The following is a 7,805-nucleotide window of genomic DNA, read 5'->3' as shown; positions in this document are numbered from 1 at the left end:
ATGAATTAGAGCTCAGTAATTCATTGGTATATGAGGAGGTACCAGTGTAGATTCTGGATAGGAAAGTACATGAATTACATAACAAACAGATTCCTCAAGTAAAAGTTTTGTGGAGAAATCATACAGTTGAAGAGGCTTCTTGGGAATCTGAGGAGCAGATGAAGCAGAAGTATCCGTTCTTATTCCAAGAAGTTTAATTGGGTAAAATGTAAGTAGTTAGGTAATGTTTCTTTTGCAGGTAAATGTAATAATTTAATTAGTAAGTGGTATATTAGTTTTGGGAGAATTTTCTTTTGCATATATAATTTCCCAGGACTCAGAATGTAACCACGGTATTCCTCCGCCATAAGTGAGGGTAAGTAATAAAATAAGTAGACCCTTTTTCTTTTAAGGGATGATGAGTTACGTGAACAGTAAATTTCGAGGACGAAATTTTATAAGGAGGGGAGAATGTAGTGACCCGAATAATTGTAATATTTAAATAATATTAGAGAGGGAGGAAATAGAAATTGGAAGGGATAAAGAAAGGGGCAGCAGGCCTCGTCGATGAAGTTACAATTGGGCTCGTCGACGAGGACGTGTCTCGCCGATGAAAAAATACCAAGAGAGGATTTTTGGTGATTCTGAATTTCGTCGATGAGGAGAGAGTTCGTTGTCGAGTCTTCTTTTTTGCCTCGTCGACGAAGGCTAGTGTATAAATAGTGGTTAAACGTGATTTTCAGCTTATTTTGGCTGTAGAATTCACACTTTCTCTCCCCCTTTGATTTATCCTCCTTCTCCTTAAGTTTCTGGGCTGGATTTACTCCGGTTTGATGATCTGAAGCCACCACGACACTTCTTGGAGAGTTCTTTTCAAATTTGCTGGAGTGGATCGTCGGTGGGGCTGAGTTGAAAACCATCATAGATTCAGGGTAAGACTTTCTACTCAGTATTTGACTATTTGATAGTTGTGGAAAGCGTAGTACGCATAGAAATACTGAACTTTAGTTCTAGGAAATATCGTTTTCAGGGTGTTGAACAAGGAACCTTGCGGGTGCAGGAGTATTTCTCTTAGGGGCTTTTCAAGAATCAGGTAAGGGGATAAACTAAACTAGTTATTTTATGAGAATGTATGTATGTTCTTACAACATCTGATTTTAGGAAAATAAATATATTTATATACTTTTTATATTTGGGAAATACTGCTGAAAATGAGGGTATGCTAAATATACGAAAAACCTGTTTCGTGTGGCATGAGTAGAAATTATTATGGAATACGATTTTCAGAGAATATGATAATGATATGATTTTTTTATAATGAAAAACCGTAGTACGGGCTGAGATTTTTATATGTTTGCCGGTGTACAGGCCGAACTATGTGCATGATTTGCCGGCGTACAGGCCGAGCTATGGATATGTTTTATCGACGTACGGGCCGTGCTATGTATATGATTTGCCGACGTACGGGTCGAACTATGTATATGATTTGCCGGCGTATGGGTTGAGCTATAGACATGATTTTCCAGTGTACGGGATGAGCTATGGATATGATTTGCCGACGTACAGGCCGAGCTATGGTAAAATGTGAAATACCAGCGTACGAGTCGATGATTTTCATGATATACTTATATATGCAAAACGATATGATGATATTGATTTGGTAATTAATGGTATGAAATATCCATGTATCACAGTTTCAGTATATGATATATGTTATCAAAACCTGGTTAGCTTGGTTTAGGCTAGCACTTGCACAGTACCGATGCTATGTGTTTATGAGTTATCATGATATTTAAGTTAACACCGCTATACGGAATGGTGTGAGATTGGATGGTCGATGTGGTTTTAAGAAGTGTGAGCGCCCCTGATGTACGGACCAGGTCTGGCAGACCCATCGGACTTACAAACTGTACTCTTGACTTGGCAGTGGTCGGCCAACCATTGTCAGGTCCCGCCTTTGGGCCACACAACCTAGTCATGTGGGGGTAATACATGACGACAGCCAGCTAATCTACTAGGATTGTTTTTGTATTATTAGATGAGTTATGTTATGAGAATACAGTATGTTCTGTCATGTTATGGCTATACATGTTTTTCCTAGAAATATATATACAATTTTACTGGTTATGTTCATGATTATATATATATATATATATCACAGAAATGCTCATGTTGCCACACACTAGTGAGAGGTGTCTCACCTCGAATTTCATAAACATTTTAGGAGCCCCTGATAGGAGAGCGGGTAAAGCTCCGCTGATTTAGTACTATTGATTTGCCATCTGTGAAGGGTAAGTTTTGGTAGGGACGGTTGGATTTTTGTGGGAAATGTCCTTAAGACTTTCTTTTTGGGATGTGTATATAAATATAATGGATGTAGTAACTCTGGTATTATGATGGATTGTATTGTGTATGGTGTTATGAGTTATTATGATATTTATGTTTCCTACTGCTTAGACTTCCGTTATGTGTTTCTGATGCATCCCTGGTACCCACATGTTTAGGTGTATTATGATATGCTAGATTTATTATATGGAGTTTATTGTATTATGGAAAAAAAAATTATTAATTATGAAAATTAAGCAGGTCGTCACAAGCATAATTCATATCATATTTCATTTTCAATGTATTACTTACTTAACCTGCATCTCATACATTTAACATATATTTCCACACAGCATTCCTATTTACTCATGCCACATAATTTAGTAATAAAATTCATACACTACCTGTAAAATAAGCCGACTAACATTTAATGTTTAGGGGAAAATTACAGATTTAAAGAGAAATTGAGAAATTAGGGGAAAATTGCCTTACCCCAGGAATAGTGCTTAAGCCTCTCCCACGACAAATATGTTCTAATAGAAATGTCGGCAGCGGAACCAGGAATCCAACGACACCTTTCATTTCCCAATCCACCCCAAATCCGTCGAGAAATTGAGAGAGGGAGAGAGACGGAGACGGAAGAAGCGTTGGCGCAGGAAGCACTCTCACGGGGGGGCGTGAAATTTCTTTTGAAACCAAATGATCCTGAAGCTTCCAGCTTCAGGATCTTTACTTATTTATTTATTATAATAATATATTATATTATATTAATATATATTAATTTGTTTTATTATATAAATTAATTAATGATTTTCATTATTTAATTAATTACTTAATTTAGTTAGTTATTTAATTTAATTTTAAATTTAAATTTTATTATTATTATTATTATTATTATTATAGTTATAATTATTTATTTATTTATTTATTTATTTATTTTTTGAATCACTACACTAACCTAGGTGATGTGAATCTCATCACATTTCCTGCTGGATGATTGATCTAATACCATTTTGTAATGCCCCAACCTGGGTTTGTCATGGAACACTGCGTCTCTCCTCGTCCATCTGGACCAGACAATAGGGGGTGAGCCTTATCGGACTAATGACTGGTCCCACAGACCAACACATGTCATTTTGAATGTGTTTTGTTCTCACTCATACACTTCCTGAGAAAACTTTCTAGAAGGTCACCCATCCTAAGATTACTCCAAGCCAAACATGCTTAACAGTGGAGTTCTTATGGGAAGTGTAATAACTTGAAAAATTTACATAGGATCTTGTCGACGAATACAGGGAGTTCGTTGATGAGCACACAAGGGGGCCTCATCGACGAAGCCACACTTCGTCGACGAGAAGATACTGAGAAGGGTTTTAAGCAGTCTGAAATTCGTCAACGAGGAAGGAGGGTTCGTCAACGAAATTCCTTAAGGACTTGTTGACGAGATGACATGTCTCGTCGATGAATCCAGACCTATAAATATTTCTAAAAATCAGATTTTTACAGAATTTACAGTGCATGAATATTCTTTTTCTCTCTCTACACCCCTTTCCCCTTCTCTCTTCGATCTTGGCTCCATTTCTCGCCGAATTGAAAATATGAGGCCACCACGATGCTCCTGGCGAAGTTCTTTGCAAGTCTGCTGCAGCTGATCGTGGGAGAAGTTGGTTTGAAATTCATCCCAAATTTACGGTAAGGTGTTTTATTCAGAATCTGTTTTTCCTGCAGTTATAGGGAATGTTGTTTGCAGGAAAATACTGACATTTTGTTATGGGGGATGTCGTTTTCAAAGTGTTGAGTGGAGAACCCTGCGGGTGTAGGGCCAGAGTTCAGTGAAGGTTTTTCAGAAATTAGGTAAGGGAAATATGCTATGCTAGGAGATTTACTTACGTCATCAAAAATTTTATATATATATATATATATATATATATATGCATGTATACCAGTTATTATACAGAATATGAATTTTTAAAGTATGTATGGCCTGAGTAGATAATATTTGATATGAAATTTTATATAGTTTTTCAATATATTAAGTTATGCAGATATAGTTAGATATTTACATATTTTATATAGACAGAATATGTATACATATACAGTTTTCATTTAAATGATTACACAGACAGATATATATAACAGTATATAGATGTTTATTTAGATTAGTATATATAGTGTATATAGAAAGCTATGTTTTCCTAAATGCCATAACACTCAGAGTATACAGATAGATTATACAGATAGAGTATATAGACATATTACATAGTATAGCATTAAGATGCTACAGTTATTTAGATATTATAGTATTTACAATATAGTACTATAGTGTTATGGTTATTTTGGAAATATGATGAAAATAGTAAGAGTATATATGTATATATATAGTATTAGATCCCTGTGAAAAGATTACAGACGGATACAAATACAAATACAGAATACAGAGCATGGTACCGATGCTAATACAGATAGAGTGCAACCACATATCTCAGATAGTGTGTGGGTACCGTCAACTGTGCTCGGAGAGTATGCAGCTCCCTAGTTCGCTGGGTTGAGGGGACCAGTTTGACGAGGTAGCAGCTAGTCCCGCGCCTAGGAGAGTATGTAGTTTGGTTGGACTGAGGTAGTGTAGAGTATAATGACTTATCTGGAGGGCCGACCAGATTAAGTCTTGCCTACGGGCCGCACAACCCTGTCATGAGGGGTCAAATCATGACATACAGAGTTCTAGGAATAAAACACAGTTATATTTATACAATTTTACAGTATTTGATGAATATAGTATGATATTAGCAGTATGAAAAGTAGAAAAACTCTAATGATACAGTTATGTTTTAAACTGCAAAAAATGTAAGATATGCGTTATAGATTTATCATTTTATTACAGCTCAGATGTTACTTAAAGTTTATATGTAACTTAGTCACCACACACTAGTAATAGCATATTTCCACTTACTGAGCATCGACTCAACCTATTATTCTAACAATTCTCAGGTGAGCCAGTTAGGCGAGCAGATTAGGCTCGCGGATAGAGATTTCTAGATTACCCTGGTTGTAGGGTGAGTTTGTGACAGAGTTTTGTATTTTTGAGATAGATTTTACTGGGGAGAGATGTATTTTATGACTATGTGATGGAAATACCGAGTTTTGGTATTGTATGGTATATGTGGTTGTGTGATTTATGTTTCCGCTGCATAGGTATGATTATATATATATATATATATATATATATATATATATATATAATGATATAATTTTGAGGTCGTTATAGGAAAGCTCCCGAAAAGAAAGGTGCATCTAGTTGATATGGGTAGTAACATCTAATCCTTTTAAGCCTTTCTTCCAAGGGATATCACAATCATTCTGGTGTATTTCATGAAGACTGAAGAGCAAAAAGACGAAGACATTCATTTTTATTTGCATTGCATTTAAGTTCTTTTATTATTTGGTCTGTAATAATGCATGCATCTGTATGATATGAATTGATTGCTTAGACGACCTTTGATTGACCTTAGGAATCTAACCGTTCACATTAAACCTTTTTCAAAATTGCCTAAATCACACAAAGGTTTTCAAAATAAATGAAGGTAAAAAATTAGGGTTAAAATGATTTTGACAAAGAAGGTCGACCGACGTTGGATTTTTTGGGCAAAATATTAATTGTTAATGCCCTCAGTCGACCGACAATTTGAGCTTTAATCAGCTCGGTCGGCCGAACTTGCCCGGAGTCAAAATGTTGACCAATGCTCGGTCGACCGACCTCTTGGTGTGTTAAATGCCTTGGTTTATTGAACATGGAGAAAGTCAACAGTTTGACTTGTCTTGGTCTGTTTTGAACTAACTTCCTCGGTCGACCAAACTATAAAAATATACTTTTCTAACTGCTTTTGCGACTGAACTCACAGTTCAAAAACACCATGGTACACCAAACTTCATAGATGGTCAACCAGGCCTTTTACCTTGGTCGACCGAACCCACGAAGGGTTCAGAATCACCCTGAGATGGTCGACCATCCTTGTAGTTCAAAATAGTCTCAGTCGATCGAACTTATAAAAGTGGTCGACCAGCCCTTACCCTTGGTCGACCGAACCTCTTGGGTTGGGTTAATTTTCATTGCCTAAACACGCTTAAATTTTAATTAAAAAAATTCAAAAATACCAAGCGTGTCCCCAACGGTCAAAATTTTATGAAACTTTATATATACCCCCTCATAATTTCAAATTAGCAACTTTGATTAGCCCAAATTTTCTCTCTAATCCATTGTTAATCAAAGTTCTCTCAAAACGTTTTTTATTGTTAAAATCAATTCTTTTGGAGCAAAATATTTTATACAAATCTCTCCAACTCTCTTTCATGCTTTTATTTCAAAATTATTTTTAAGGAGATTATTTTATTTAGGGCATTTTATTTACATATACTCTTACTTAGCCCTTAATCTTTGAAAAACATTTTTGAGAGTACTGCTTAGGTTTTCTCCCGGTTATTTCTTTGATAAAAATTTTTGGGAGAAAATTTTTTACAACACAAATATTTTCTTGAGCTTAAATTCTTAGATTCTCCAAATATTATTTATTTGAAAATTATTTATGGGAGAACATAATACTCATTTTCCATATATTTTATTTGTGTAAAATATTTTTTTGATAAACACTCTTTCTCTACTAAGCATATTTCACATCATATTAGAGTATATGTATTTGAGCTTTAATGTGTACATTTTGCTTGTATTCAGAAGCATTGTAATATGTACACAAATATTTTTATTGTATCAGTTGGGTTCAACTCGGAATTGAACTGGGGAGTCTCTGCCTCGTAAGGGAGATCGATTTGGTTCAGCCCGAAAATTGAAATGGAGTGTCTCTGCCCTGTAAGGGAGACCAGTTGGGATCATCCTGGTAATTGAGCTAGGGTTTACCTTGCCCCATAAAGAAAAGTTGTAATGACTTCTGCTCCGCCCGTTTAAGTGAGTAGGGATAGTGGAATCCTTAGGGGTATGCCCAAGGTGGGGACGTAGGCTGATTTGGTCGAACCTCGATAACAAATCTGTGTATCACTCCCTCTCTCTATCTCATTTAAATTTTCGCACTTAAATTTCTATATGTGTATGCTTGTTTATTCATTGTTACAATTATTTGCATGCACACATTTAAATTGAATGAGATATACTGCACACGTGTGTACCTGCATTCAAAGTTTAATTATTTTACATACACGTTTGTATTATGAAAATGGGATATGATATGTGGTGAATCGATGTTTAATTTAAATTAGCCAAAAAGTTTTAAAATTCCAATTCACCCCCCTCGTGGGATTACACCTGTCACGACCCGCTCATTTTTCACACACACACACACACACACACACACACATATATATATATATATATATATATATATATATATTTTAATAATATCAACATCAAACATCACAACTCAGCAGGTCACCATCCACCTGGACCCGTGGGTACCAGGGATATAATAAAACATACAGTAGAAGCCTACGCAACA

Source organism: Malania oleifera, chromosome 4, assembly GCF_029873635.1.
Source record: "Malania oleifera isolate guangnan ecotype guangnan chromosome 4, ASM2987363v1, whole genome shotgun sequence".
NCBI lineage: Eukaryota > Viridiplantae > Streptophyta > Magnoliopsida > Santalales > Ximeniaceae > Malania > Malania oleifera.
The sequence above is the reverse complement of the archived record's forward strand: the minus strand, read 5'-3'. Positions refer to the sequence as shown.